The following is a 16,043-nucleotide window of genomic DNA, read 5'->3' on the forward strand; positions in this document are numbered from 1 at the left end:
TGATGAGTAACATAACCGCTGAATCTAACTCCAATGAATTTAGTTTACTGAACACATACTTGAAGAAAGTTTTAGTGTGTATTTTACTAAACTTCAAACTTTTAACTAAAGTTTTTAATTTACTGGTTTGCAAATCCGTTTTTACCATAACGGATACTGCTAAACTCGCCATGGCGAGCAACGTATATCTCTTAATAATCAATATGAAAATCACCAAATTTTAATTTCGAGAGAACTTCTTGTTGATATCATATGGCAGAAAACATTCGCCCTAACGAAAATATAACGTAAAAGTATCATGCTTTTTTGTGTTAGGCAAAATATACTCTATAACAGGGGCATCGCAACGCGTGGGCGCAATGCTCAAATAATACGTCATTTAGCGTGCGCATACCCCATACGGTATATGATAGCTTCTTGGATCAACACGCCTTGTATAGCCCAGTTGTAGAACGCATGGATTAAATTCCTTAGTAGCAATATCCGTGTGTTCGAATCTATCGGAATTTTAATTTTCAGATTCTAATAGCTATGGACAGACAAATACACATCTAAACAGATGGCGACAAACGACAAACTTTGAGAAATATATAGATTAACAATAGCAAAAGTTTAGTGGTTACGAACCTCCAACCCTATCTTGTTCGAGGTAGATGACTAGGGTTGCCTCTTCTGAGCTTCTTGAGCCGCTGCTGGACCTTGTTTGGCTGGTGAACTCTACAGACCAGTCATTACCCTCAATATACTTTATGTAGTACTGTAACACAGGCATCATAGCGGCTAGTTTATATAACCTGCTTCTGACACCAATAAAATGAAACTCTTCTAGACATGATATATTGAATGTTGTCTGTCTATCTAATGGTCTTATAGAATGTGGTCTGTCTATCTAATGGTTTTATAGAATGTGGTCTGTCTATCTAATGGTTTTATATAATGTGATCTGTCTATCTAATGGTTTTATAGAATGTGATCTGTCTATCTAATGGTTTTATAGAATGTGGTCTGTCTATCTAATGGTTTTATAGAATGTGGTCTGTCTATCTAATGGTTTTATAGAACGTGATCTGTCTATCTAATGGTTTTATAGAATGTGGTCTGTCTATCTAATGGTTTTATAGAATGTGATCTGTCTATCTAATGGTTTTATAGAATGTGGTCTGTCTATCTAATGGTTTTATAGAATGTGATCTGTCTATCTAATGGTTTTATAGAATGTGATCTGTCTATCTAATGGTTTTATAGAATGTGGTCTGTCTATCTAATGGTTTTATAGAATGTGATCTGTCTATCTAATGGTTTTATAGAATGTGATCTGTCTATCTAATGGTCTTATAAAATGTAGTCTATCTATTTAATGGTCTTAAAGAATGTTGTCTGTCTATCCAATGGCCCTATTGAATGTGGTCTGTCTATATAATGGTCTTATAGAATTTTGTTTGTTTATCTAATGGTCTTATTGAATGTTGTTTGTCTATCTAATGATTTTATTGAATGTGGTCTGTCTATCTAATGATCTTATTGAATGTGGTCTGTCTATCTAATGGTCTTATTGAATGATGTCTGTCTATCTAATGATTGTATTGAACGTTGTTTGTTTATTTAATTATCCTATTGAATGATGTTTGTCTATCTAATGGTCTTATTGAATGATGTCTGTCTATCTAATGATCTTATTGAATGATGTCTGTCTATCTAATGGTCTTATTGAATGATGTCTGTCTATCTAATGATTGTATTGAACGTTGTTTGTTTATTTAAAAATCCTATTGAATGATGTTTGTCTATTTAATGGTCTTATTGAATTATGTCTGTCTATCTAATGATCTTATTGAATGTGGTCTGTCTATCTAATGGTCTTATTGAATGATGTCTGTCTATCTAATGGTCTTATAGAATGATGTCTGTCTATATAATGATCCTATTGAATGATGTCTGTCTATCTAATGGTCTTACTGAATGTGGTCTGTCGATCTAATGGTCTTATAGAATGTGGTCTGTATATCTAATGGTCCTATTGAATGATGTTTGTCTATCTAATGACCCTATTGAATGATGTCTGTTTATCTAATGATCCTATTGAATGATGTCTGTCTATCTAATGGCCTTATTAAATGATGTCTGTCTATCTAATGATCATATTGAATGATGTCTGTCTATCTAATGGTCTTATTGAACGTGGTCTGTTGATCTAATGGTCTTATAGAATGTGGTCTGTCTATCTAATGGTCCTATTGAATGATGTCTGTTTATCTAATGGTCTTATTGAATTATGTCTGCTTATCTAATGGTCTTATTGAATGATGTCTGTCTATCTAATAGTCTTATTAAATGCTGTATGTTTGTCAGTCTGTATGTCTACCGTAGGAATCTTATATTTCACTAGTATTTAGTTTCGTTAGTAGCATACAGAGTAAAGATGCAGCTTAATTTGGGGCTTTGATGAGTGGGAAAATATAGTGATGTGAAAATAAATGCAGTGGCACAGACATTATTAGATTCCTCAGGTCCAGCTCACTAGTAAAAAAAATTATCAATTTCGGACTAGTTTGCATTTGTGAACCGCAAGTAGAAATGTGTGGGCGAAATCGATAATGCAATTTGATCGCTTGCTGTCATTTGTTTTTTGGACTATCAATAATGTCTAGGTCCCTGTCGCCGTGACTGATGTGGTACCAATATTGATCTCAAATATTTATAGCACGCGGTGGCCATGGCTCAGGGTTGTTATTGTTTTTGGTTGGTAATAAAATTCATCACTGCAATAATTATTATTCAATTTCATGACTTTCCTTACCAGACATTCATCCCCATCAGCCACAAATTCAGTGACTAAACTAATATCATCAACTTCCTCATTTGTCTTGGATTTTCCAAAATAAACTTGTTATCTTAATTTGCGTTGCCATGCTGCTCAGTTGGTGTATTAGCTATAATGAGTATAGCACAAATTGCCCAATGAGCCCAGTCACTCACGAAAATTACCTGCATTTCTAATATGATGATTTTATTGTGGATATCAATGAACAAAGCTATTTAATTTCGCTTTTTCGCTCGTTCATTATGATAGTTTAGTTTTGCTCATGAAATTTTCAGGAGAGGATGACTCCGCGAAAACGAGAAAGTTAGATGACGCGAATACATAAGTTCCCTAGGGTAATACTGCCTTGTTAATTTCTACAGTACGATAGATGTTCCTAAAATGTATATCTCGAATAACATAAATTCCAGATTACGTAAATAATTTATTTAATAATTTATTTTCCTACTACGTAAAAAGTCCCATATAATGTAAAGTGTCAAATCGGACGAGTTCTCTAATTTAATTTGAATGGTAATCTATCTTGCCGCACTTGCAAAAAACGACGTGCTTATAGCAATATATTTATTATATATACAACTTTCGAGGCATTCTAGTTTGTCGTGATAGATCATTCGGTGAGTCGGCAATACAAAGAATATGATACCTGCGCAATTGCTCGTAAATACAAGGGCGATCTATTGGTGCAGGTGTTACAGTGTTGGTCTACCAATCTGAATGTTACGAGTTGAGTATTGCCAAAAGTTCTTTTTTCTTCTAACCTTTACCCCTGGATACAGATAGGCGACGAACAGGTAGTACCACAATTTTATAGTCAAAATATTTTATTGTTTTGCTCTATTGTAGACATATAAAATATTTGTTATTAGTTTTACTTTGCAGAATAGACTTTGCTGTTTAGAAAAAACAAGCAAACCTTTGTATATGAACGTCAAAAGTGATTCCCTTCCTATTAACTTATTGAAACAATTACCACCATCACGGTCTATAAAACCAGTGAGATTGATCAGAGAAAGGAGAAAAGCTGTTAATGCAAACCAATAATACTGTGATTAAAGTACAGCTCACAAAAAAGGGTTAAGTCAAAGTTTTTCCTTTTTGTTTGGCCAAAGGGGTGAGTTTAGAAAGATCTTGGAATGGATTAGGCAGTTTACATGTATTTTATTGTTGTTTGAACATAGAATCTCTATAACATAAACGTTCCTGGAACGGATTATTTACTTTGTATTGGGAGCGTCTGCTGTATATATCAAATCATAAAGTCTCATATACTCGTATTAACCTCATAATGTATTTTAAATAATTTGAATCTATAGCACAGCGACGAGTTTGCCTTTTGCATGCATTCAAGCAATCGCTTTACAAGCAACTAGGGGTAGTGATACGTGAGAGCTATAGCTTAACTTACCCTAGTGAATATCTTTTTTCAATTGCTAGTCTTTGAGTAAGCGCATAGTACGCAGTTGCCTATTCATTAGCTTCAACCGTTAAGCTGTGAGTAATTCCACATGTTGGAGTCGTCTAATCCTTTGTCATTTGTCTTTATAGAACAGTTTCAGAAAAAAACTCTACCTACTTCGGTAACTTGAGATGCAAATTGCCAAAAAATCTATGAAATGCCAATAAAAATAATGCCACTTGCCACAAGCAAAAGTTAAAAAAATGAACAAAGTAAATATGTGTATGTATAATCTCATTGTCACCAGCCAATTAGAATAATTAAAGGAAATGAATACATAATTATAAGATAACTATCCAATTCTTGAGTTGATATTGTCATTTTCACTAACATCTGATCACCTTTATAATTCTCTTTTCATGAATGTCCTAAATAAATGTAACTTTTTAGTATAATCAATGCAAGCTTTCTTCTGGTGTATACTATCACAAAGAGCATGACCTCTCTATAACTAGAAGTAGCCATATAAATGTCATACGTTAAACTTTATGTATCTAAGCCTTTAAAGCCTGTGCTTTAGTGAATAGTTCAGTATACAGAGAGAGAACCACGTGGCTTTAGAGGATTGAAGTCTCCATGTAGCTTCTTGGAGTGCTAGGTGGCTGAGCAGACTGAAAACACAGTCCAATATAAGCTGTTCTTTTACTAGTGGGCTAATTACTTCTTGCCGAATCCATCCCTTCTTTGTAGACCACTGAATGTCTTAGAAGTAACCTGATAGTTTTAACATAGCCTGGGCATGGCTCTCTTGGGGGTGGGGGGAAAGAGAGCTCTTTCTCCCCCACCCCCAGAGAGCCATGCCCAGGCTAGTTTTAACAAGTCAGCTACCATTGTTACTAGTAGCCTGACAGTCTAATGTGCTGTAAGAGATCATCAGGTGTGCCATGGAAGCACAGAGTGTAAGACTACTCAGACAAATTCTAATACGTTGAAAGGCAGGTGATTAGCCCAGGTGGTAGCACACCTGATGAGCAAGGCAAATGTTGTAGTTCAAGTCCCGATATGGTGTAATCTTTTTTCTTCAACCTTCAACTGTGACTTTGAACAGAAGGACATATAGACTAACATGGCTCTTGTTATAGTAAAGGTGAGATGCTTGAAGGACGATAATAGTTTTGTGCTGACAGTTTTCTTATCTCAAAGTTTGTTTTATTTTCTTGAAAATTGTTTGTATCACCTTTTTTCTTTGATTTTACCAAAACTGACCCGCCTTATTCATTCTTTAACTTTTGATAACCTTGAACTTTCAGTGTTTTCACTATCCGCTGTCCAGAGTACTCTAACAGACGATCTCATATACCCAACCACCTCATACCTACACCCATAAAGCAAATCCAGTAAGGGCATGAGACATGAACAACTTGCCCATCCTATATCTAGAATTTCCGTATATCATAAAAATTTTCTTTTGGTAGTCAAAATAGATTTTCAATGTTTTTATTATTATTAGTGTTATTATTCTCTTCCACATGATCTGATTTGTTTTGTCCGCATTGGCTTGTGAAATTAAGTTAATATCAAATCTAATTCTTCAGGTCACTCAGCAACAGTAACAGTCTTACGGCTATGCTAAAGATCAAGTAAAGATTTGCTTTTCCTTATGGTAACAATTACCACTCCGGTTCCAACTTGTGTCTGGTTTTGTGAAAAGTCACTGACTTGTTTCTACAGTAAAACAGATCTGATACTTGATACACCTTTGGTACTAAGGGACAGTTAATTAGTGAATAGGTTAATGACAGTCTCTAACATAACAGTGACAGTTAAAATAATAGTAAAATAGCAGCTTATCAACCATGAACTACAGCATTTAGGTTTAAAGACAAACCTTAAGGAGAATTTTAATTGATTTTATCTGAAATTATTGGTATTTTGCTATTATCTCCAATTGTTTTTGATGTTTGCTCTGATCTGACTGTCAAAATGTTTCAAGATTAAAATCGATAAAACTTGATCGCTTTTAAAACTATCAGACTAAGCGAGAGTCCACTTACAGTGTCTATAGTTACAAAGAGACCGACAGTGTAGAGAGGCATAACACTGTAACTTGAACACAATAACCGATATCAACTATCACAACAATAACAACTACTGATATTATTTCAACTTCTGAGTATTTTAACTGGGATTAAGTTTAGTCATGAAACATCCCGACATCAAATATCAAAAACAATCGCAAATGATAGAAAAATACCGACACTTTTCAATAAAATCTATTGAGTTTTTGTGTAAGATCACCGTTAGCATCAAAATACGGAATGACTAACAAACCGAACATGCTCAACTGTTGTGGATAGAATTGGCAGTGGAGATGGCTTAAAAAGCAAATTCTCACAGAAAAGCTGGAGTTGAGAATGCTACAGCACTTCGCAGACCAAATCAATAGCTCAATTACAAAGCTTTTCCCTTGCTATTGGCATTTCCTGAAACACTAGAAAACTGGCCTGCTGAATTAATTGCTTTCAAAACTATTTAAATGTCAAGAAGCAAATCGGTAAGTAAATAATTGCTTCCGACACCAAATATTATTACTTCAGATGGATGACAAAAGTTTTAAATATTAGCTACATGTAGATGCCTTTTAGGTCGGCAACTGGATGCAACAACCATACTCACGCAATTTGATTTTAAACATTAACGCAATAGCTAAATCAGCTCACATCACTTGACATAGTAGCCAAATGAGCTCATATCTCCTGACATAGTAGCTAATCATTTTGCTCCTTTTGGTGCTATTATGCCAAGTCAAACCTTCTCTAAGTCCCACAATCTATTCTCACATCACTGCAGTGTTAATACTTTGCTCAAAGGTCACATTTTCATGATGATGCAAACATGCTGAAACTGTGAGTCTCTGGTGACAGGTCAGGTCTTGTTCCATAAAAATCTTCTTAGCTGTCAATTCATCTTTCGGAAGCTATTATATCTGTATTTACCCCTACTCTGACAGTCTAGTGTGCAGTGAGAGATTGTCATGAGTGCTGATAAAGCGAAGAGAATAAGTAGGTGCACAATTATTCTGAATTGGCCCAGGTGTTAGAGTGTCAGTCTACCAAGCCAAAGGTCATGAGTTTGAATCTCATACGAAGCAACCTTTTACCTCTTCCATTTTTAGCACTACTTCTAATCATGGCTTCGGACAGACGGACAGACAGACAGATGGACACGGTTCATATTATAGTAAAATTATATTAAAGATTGGTAACAGCTAACAGTAATAGTCTCTATAGATTTACTTATCAGCACCATGAAAATCTGCTGAACCTGCTTATATTGTTTTAAAGTTTTTAGACCACAGCCAAACATTTTCCGCTCATGATTTGGATGTGTCATAAGTCATTCCTAGCGAAACCATAAGTCCTGTCTTCTTACTTGTATCAAGGCAAAAGCTTGTGATAGTGTGTTTTTATATTTCAATGCCTGTTTCTAATCTACTTCATCTTGCACATTAAACATAAATTTTGAATGCAAATAATTAATAATGTCATAATAGGGTAACTTGAATAATGAGAATTCTTTAAACACTGAGATAACAATAGACTGTTAGTTCATTTGAGTGACTCTCACACAGTCACTCTCACACAGTAACTCTCACACAGTCGCTCTAATGCAGTCACTCTCACACAGTCACTCTCACACAGTCATTCTCATACAGTCACTCTCATACAGTCATTTTCACACAGTCATTCTCACACAGTTACTCTCAAACAGTCATTTTAATACAGTTACTCTCACACAGTCATTCTCATACAGTCACTCTCACACAGTCATTCTCACACAGTCACTCTCACACAGTCACTCTCACACAGTCATTCTCACACAGTCATTCTCACGCAGTCACTTTAATACAGTCACTCTCACACAGTCATTCTCATACAGTCATTCTCATACAGTCACTCTCACACAGTTACTCTCACACAGTCATTCTCATACAGTCACTCTCATACAGTCACTCTCATACAGTCACTCTCATACAGTCACTCTCACACAGTAGTTCTCACACAGTCACTCTCACACAGTCACTCTCACACAGTCATTCTCACACAGTCACTCTCACACAGTCACTTCAATACAGTCACTCTCACACAGTCATTCTCACACAGTCACTCTCACACAGTTACTTTAATACAGTCACTCTTATACAGTCATTCTCATACAGTCACTCACATACAGTCACTCTCACACAGTCATTCTCACACAGTCACTCTCACACAGTCACTTTAATACAGTCACTCTCACGCAGTCATTCTCACACAGTCATTCTCACACAGTTACTCTCACACAGTCACTCTCATACAGTCACTCTTACACAGTCACTCACAAAGTTACTCTGATTCAGTCATTCTCATTCAGTCACTCTCGTTCAGTCACTCTCACACAGTTACTCTCACACAGTCACTCTCATACAGTCATTCTCACACAGTCACTCACAGAGTCACTCTGATTCAGTCACTCTCATTCACTCACTCTCATTCAGTCACTCTCATTCAGTCACTCTCATTCAGTCCACCTCTTTTAGTCACTTTGTTTTCACTTAGTGAATGGAGTGAAGCAAGTAGTACACTTACCTCTAGGTGATATGTTCCTGAGCCAAATACAGTGGCTGCGCAGTGAAATTGCCAACCATTGCTGTCCACATCTGGCACTGTTGCTATTACTGCTCCATCAACATATATCCGCATTTCATTGTTTTTTCTTCTGGAGACAATAAATCTGTTGTCCATGCCTGTGAAAGATCATTACAGTCATCCAATACAAGTAAACTGTGAGGGAAAGATTTCTTGCTTCCTTTTTCAAATAATCCTCATAAGTCTGTAGAGTCCTAACCTTTTAGATATGTGTTAAAATAAAAACAAGGAACAGGAGCTGATATGAATGGCTATATGTACAAGTTATGAGACACTGTCTCTTCATAGTCTACCTTAGATTGTCAGAATAGAATATGAACATTATTAATAAAAGACAATGGTGGCTGTCAGTTGAATAGGTCAACTGTATGGGTGGAATCATAAATTTCAATAAAATAATAATGTTTTTCCATGAAGCTTTATTAAAATAAACGAATTTTTTGTGCACGCAAATTTTAATGAATATAATATTGCAACAGCACCTATAATATGTAATAATATAATTTATAATATAATAAATTATGATGTGATATAATACAACATAGTATAGTTTGGTACAATGCAATTTAATGTAGTATAACCCAAAATAATTTCATTCTATTTATGACATTTATAATATAACATAATATTATATAATGCATTAGTAAGGAATACTGTTGTTACAAACTGTTGTTACATACTGTTATTTCTCACGGTGTGAGAAATAAATTAGAGTGTACTCAGATGGGTCATAACAGGCCTACTATCAACATTACACTGAACCCCTGGGTTATGATGTCACTGCTATACAGTTTTTCCACCTTACATGTACAATGTGGAATGCAATGTTTGTTCGCCCAGCCTTATGACATTTTTTTGTCATATAATATGAACAAAAATTTTCCTTGAAATTCAAATTTGGCAGTCGGTGTGCTGAACGCAGCAAAATAATGGAGATGCCGATATGCTATTTGTTGCAATCCCTCTCACAACACATGAAAGAGATACAATGCTCGCTCTCCCTTTCAGTTTAGAATTCTTCGTGTTTTGCAAATGCTTGATAATGCCTGAGCGAAGTGAAAATTAGTTAAAAGTAAGCGAAAGTGAAAATGAGTTGTGCATTTTAGCGCTTAAAACAATATCTACTGTAAACTTCAATTCATTATATCTTTAACTGCATACATAACTTTAATGTGTTAGCCATGGGTCCTAAGTTTGATAACGGCGTTACAGGAAAAAGTAAAAAAACATTCCCATTACAATGAAGCTAGAATTACTAGGTTAACTATAAGTTAACTACAGTTAAAGATATGGTTGCGTCAAAAAGGTCGATTTAATGAAATTAAGACCAATAAAAGACTAAAACATCAGCTACAAGTTGATGGCATTTTTGTCTTTGTTGACTAACCCTGTCCAGAGACATATGTATGCGTTTGAATGAGGCCATCTTTTAAAAAGCTCAAATTCCAGCAGGTGCTTCATTCGTGACATAACTAGTGATACATCTGAAAAGAGTCCACGAGCGATAATTATCAGATCGCTTCATAGCCAATCATCAGCACAAAATTTTTACATAGGTTGTAATAAATGTTATCACTCGTAAAACGCGTTGTCTGTGATCTCAAAGTTAGGGATTTTACTCAATTATTAAATTGCATCGACATTGATATTTACTAAATTAATTAACATCGTTACGTTAATGAATTACTCAATCGACACGTTTTATTGACGAACAACAGAATTGTAAAAATGCTTCCAATTACTGCGAAGGTGACTCTGAGTTTTCTGAGCATCAGGTGGTTAAAGTTTGGGACAGACAGCTTATAGTTAGAGCTGACAGACGTTAGCAGCGTTATGCTACAGAGGAAGATGGGAGAATGGAGGTAAATTTATCTTTTACTTTGAGTCTCCTATAGGTATACTGTTGTGTTTACATTCGGATTATCGTTCCCTGTTTGAGGCTATAATGTAATTTCCTGTGCGTGTGCGAGATACGGATGCACAGTGAGTTATTGACGGCTTCTTTTTGATACATAGCATCTAGCAATACAATGGCTTAGATTGATGAATATGCTAAAGGTCATAATTTTAGTACTTGTGAATACATTTACTAATTAATAGAATTATAACTTTTCGCTATCACCGATCATCGTTTTATAATTTTTTATCGTTTCGCCTAGCTATATTTGCTTCAAATTTTCTTTTGCAGTTTTGGCTAGAAAATTAGATTTATGATTAGACTTTAGATGTTCACTTCTCACTTGTAGAAAGAGAAGAAAATCGATTGATCAATGCACATCTTTAACTTCCAGAACCACAGCTTCGAATCGTTGGCTTGGCGTACTTATGCTTTTGTTAAACATTTATTAATTTTTAAAATTACACTTGCAATCTATCTACCTCCCAATTTGAAAGCTTTCAGTAGATACGCGTTGGAATGAAATATCTATGAATGACATATATTTATTGCATTTGTTTTATTTATTACAGGATGTTTATGTGATCCCACCAGCGAAGCGGCTTTGTCAGTGTGGAAACTGCCATAAATGGGAAATAGTGACTTGAATGTGTGCTGCATAAACCATGATGTTTTGTTTGAGTTTGCTGCAGTAGATGAATTTGTCCTATTGTATGAGCTGGAACTATGTGAGTGGCCGCGGCTTGGATGGATATTTTTAATGAAAGCTTTTCGCCGAGATGAAAATTTTTTTGCTTGTAAAAATTATATAATAAAATAATATTGTTGAAGATGATACAAAACATGATTTGCAAAACAATGAATACATCATAGCTCCGTTGACACCTGTGCTGAAATCTTATCTGATGTATGGATTTATGAAGTGTAATCAGAGCTGTATCGACAGGTACTCTTGCATAGCTCGACCATTCATTTAGTATTTGAATCAACTAATCAAATGTGACCAGTGAATTTTTTTCTACAAATTGATACCAATAATAACTCGATAACGTTGACTATACAATGTACATGACTTTTAGGGACGTGGTTGGTTTCGCCACATATTCTTTTCAAAGACGCAGCTTGCTTATTTTACTTAGTACCTAGTTTCCGGTGTGGTAGCGACGGAACTGTGCCGATACAAAGACCTTATTCTACTTAGTTTGATTGGCATAATTACCGTAGAACGGTAGAATTGGTAGTTGGTACTAAAATTTTTACACAGCATTTAGAGGAAGTTAATATGACCAGTTTTTATTTTCTATTATTTGAGGCGTTTGAGACATTCATAATAATGTATCTGTAGCTGGATTTAAAATTTTATTTTAGCCAACATGAGCAAACACAAGATAAAATATATGCCAATAAAGCTGCGTAAGACTAGACTTTTATCGCAATAGCCGATGTGAATACGAGAGATAGAGACAAGTTGAATCACGCGTTACATCATTTTGGGCAAGTCTGAGCTTGTTTTTTTGGCATTAGCGTTTTTACCGCGATGAATTTTTTTCGATTTTAATCTTCAAATATTTTGACAATGAGATCGTCTAACACAACAAACAACACATCAACTGATAGACAAAAAAAATACTTTCTTTTAAAATCAACTCAAATTTCACGCAACCACATCTTTAATATATTTAATATACTGCTATTTTATTGGTAATTTTTAACAAGTGCACTACCTGCATAAAGGTTTGATGTTTTCTACCAGAGGATGTTTGCATTAGATAAATACTATAGGTTTCTGTATCCCTCTATTTTTGCCTTACGATTCTAACACCGGAACGAATTAATGTCGTATAGTGAGGGTGCGCTGTACATGTATTTTTATCTGTACACTGACTCAGAAACACCAATGTATTTTGCCTCTAAATCCCTATAATCTAATCTAGGTAATCTTTCTAATCTCTATGATCTAAAGCGCTGAGAGCAAGCGTGGACATATTTGCACATGTTGGTACAATTTTATGGTAGTGAACTACATAAAGAACTGTTATACTAATGACGCATACAAAACGCTAGGCTTTTGCATGTGCTGCTCCAGTCTATAGCAAAAGTCATGAATAATTATTATATGATTTAATTGATTTTGTAAAAGAGCTTTGAATGACATTGAAAAGCCTGAGAAGTCACATCACAAGGTAAAACTTCACAATAAACTAGTATCAGTTTTTGTGTATTGTTCGCTTATCATGAAAATTGAATGGAATTAAAATCTTCCATCTTAATAATTGTCAACATTAGCTTGAATACCTGTGATTTACTTGATATATTGCTATGAACATTGGCTTTTCGTATAGGCTAACAACAATTATTCTTGTGAAATGCATTCTACTCTTTTGTTTCAATAGAGATATTCTAACCTCAAGAATGTGTAGAAAGTAAGCACACAGAGTATATTTGCAGTAACCATGCAAAATAAACAGATCCTACACCAGTGTAAAGAGATATTTCAGCTGATATAGAAAAAGAGTACATAATGATGGGAAAATATTACACTGACACATTGAGATACTACACTGATACAAAGAGATACTACACTGATACATAGAAATACTACACTGATACATAGAGATATTACACTGATACATACATATATTACACTGATACATAGAGATACTGCACTGATACATAGACATAGTAGACTGATACATAGAGATAGTAGACTGATACAGAGAGCTATTATACTGATATAGAGAGATACTTCGCAAGCACAGTGAAATACTATTGCAGTATAACGAATTAGCCAGCCAGTATAGAGTGATATTACATTAGTATGGAGAGAAAGTACAGCTGTATAGAAAGACACTGACACTGACTTGGAGAGTTCAGCTACTGGCATAATAGGTAGAAAATTAGTATATAGAGATAGTATCTCAGTATAGAGAGACATGAACTTGGAGAGTTAGTCTACTGGCATAGATTAATATAACATTAGTATACAAAGAGAGTATATCAATATAATAATATTACATTACGATATATTAATATATACTTAATGCACTGGCATGGAGATACATCAAACTAATTTATAAAAGAAGTGGACCGACATAGAGAGCCATTAAATCATAAAATACCACAAATGCTAACAATGTCATCGGGGAAAATGCTTCAACGTATGATTGCTTCAATTATGATGATAATTGTCAACTTACCTGATCGAGCTATGCTCACTACTGTTTCTAAAGTAATTGTGATAGGCTCTGGTTTCCACCAAAAACAGATTGTCATGTCATATGCTGGCAGCGTCAGCGGGTTCTTCAATATATAATAATTGCTGGTTGAGACTTCAGGATTGAATAGTGTGTAGAAGCCTCCACTGGAACTGCCACAGAAGCAAACTAAAAAGAAGATGCTTACGAAAATATACTAGTAGTATTTGTATGCATATATATATGTATGAATATATATATATAAATATATATATATATAAATATATATGCATATTTATATGCATATATATATAAATATATATTTATATTTGTATATATACATATATTTATATATATATAAATATAAAAAAAAAAAATATATATATATTTATATATACATATATACATATATTTATATAAAAAAATTGTTTCCTCACCCCGGATACCCCGTATGGGTGGTAAATTCTGCTCTAACTCGGGTCTCCTACCAGAGACCTGGGAGTTTGAGCACTCGTCTCAAGATCTTAGCTGTTCCCAATAGCGCACTTTTCTGCAACTCACCTGAGTTGATTGTTGTTGGTATTTGGGCAAGCCACATTTTATGCGCCGGTGTTATTGCGCCCAGTGCCCCAATCACTACTGGGATTACGGTTGTTCTTACATTCCAGCATTTTTCAATTTCTTCTCCAAGAGGGAGATATTTTTCTACCTTTTCTTTTTCTTTGCTGGCTATATTGTAGTCATTGGGTACTGCTATATCTATTATAGTAGCCCTCTTGTTCTCCTTGTCTACCACCACTATATCTGGTTGGTTTGCTAGGACATGCTTGTCAGTTTGGATGTAGAAGTCCCAGAGGATCTTAGCGCGGTCATATATATATATATATATATATATATATATATATATATATATATATATATATATATATGTATATATATATATATATATATATATATATATATATATATATATATATATATATATATATATATATATATATATATATAAATGTATACTTGTGCTGGTTGCTCCCCAAATTACACCAACAACCAACAAGCGTGAGTTGCAGAAAGACCACTATTGGGAACAGACAAGATCTTGAGGCAAGTGGTCAAACTCAAAAATCTCTGGGAGGAGACCCGAGTTTGAGCAGATTTCACCACCAAATTAGTTTATACGTATCTGTTCATTACAATATGTGAATTTATAACAGTCTGCGTTTCTGCTGCTGCATAATTTGTATCAGTGAGCATTAATGTAACACTGGAGTCATCTACCTAATCCTACAATACCTTCATGCTATCTCTGCCCTTCACTCACTTTCACATAATCCAGTTTAAAAGTTTGATATGTATGATGTGTTATAGAGAATTATATGTGAATATAGAGCTTACAAAAAATTTGTAGGCTAGCTGAGAATTCCCCTATTTCTAAATTATTTCAGAGACTAAAAGTGAAGGTACATGTGGGAACCTACTTTTCGCTATCTTTGAATTATTTCTTGGCTAAACAGAAACTAGGCCACATTGTAAGTCCATGGTGCATCATAGTCAAAATTTTCAATAAACATTATGGATCTATTACATATTTATTGTTATAGTACCGGTTCAGTTTTTAAGTTTAAACTACAGATACTGAAAACAGAACAAGTTGGAACTAATAACAACGATAATAACAGTGACAGTCATAAAAGTATTAAGTTTGAATAGGCATCCTTGTTGCTAGAGAACAGTTTGATGACAGTTGGCATGAAAACTAACAAACTGAGACTGGTGTTATCAATAACACAGAGAGAAATAAATATATTTATGGCTGTAACTAAAGCTATGGCTGTGACTTTGTAAGGCTGAACTCTGAGAAAAAACTTAGCCAGATATACCCTTTCAATATAAGTGAACATAAATACTAAGGCAAACACCCTTTAAAGATGACCTTAGACAAAATTTTACTAGATTCTATCAGAAAGCGGGGAAATTTTTAAATCGATTGCTTTTGATTTTTGAGGTGATCCGACTGCCAGGATGTTTTACAACTAAAATCAAC

This window comes from Watersipora subatra, chromosome 2 (assembly GCF_963576615.1).
Source record: "Watersipora subatra chromosome 2, tzWatSuba1.1, whole genome shotgun sequence".
NCBI lineage: Eukaryota > Metazoa > Bryozoa > Gymnolaemata > Cheilostomatida > Watersiporidae > Watersipora > Watersipora subatra.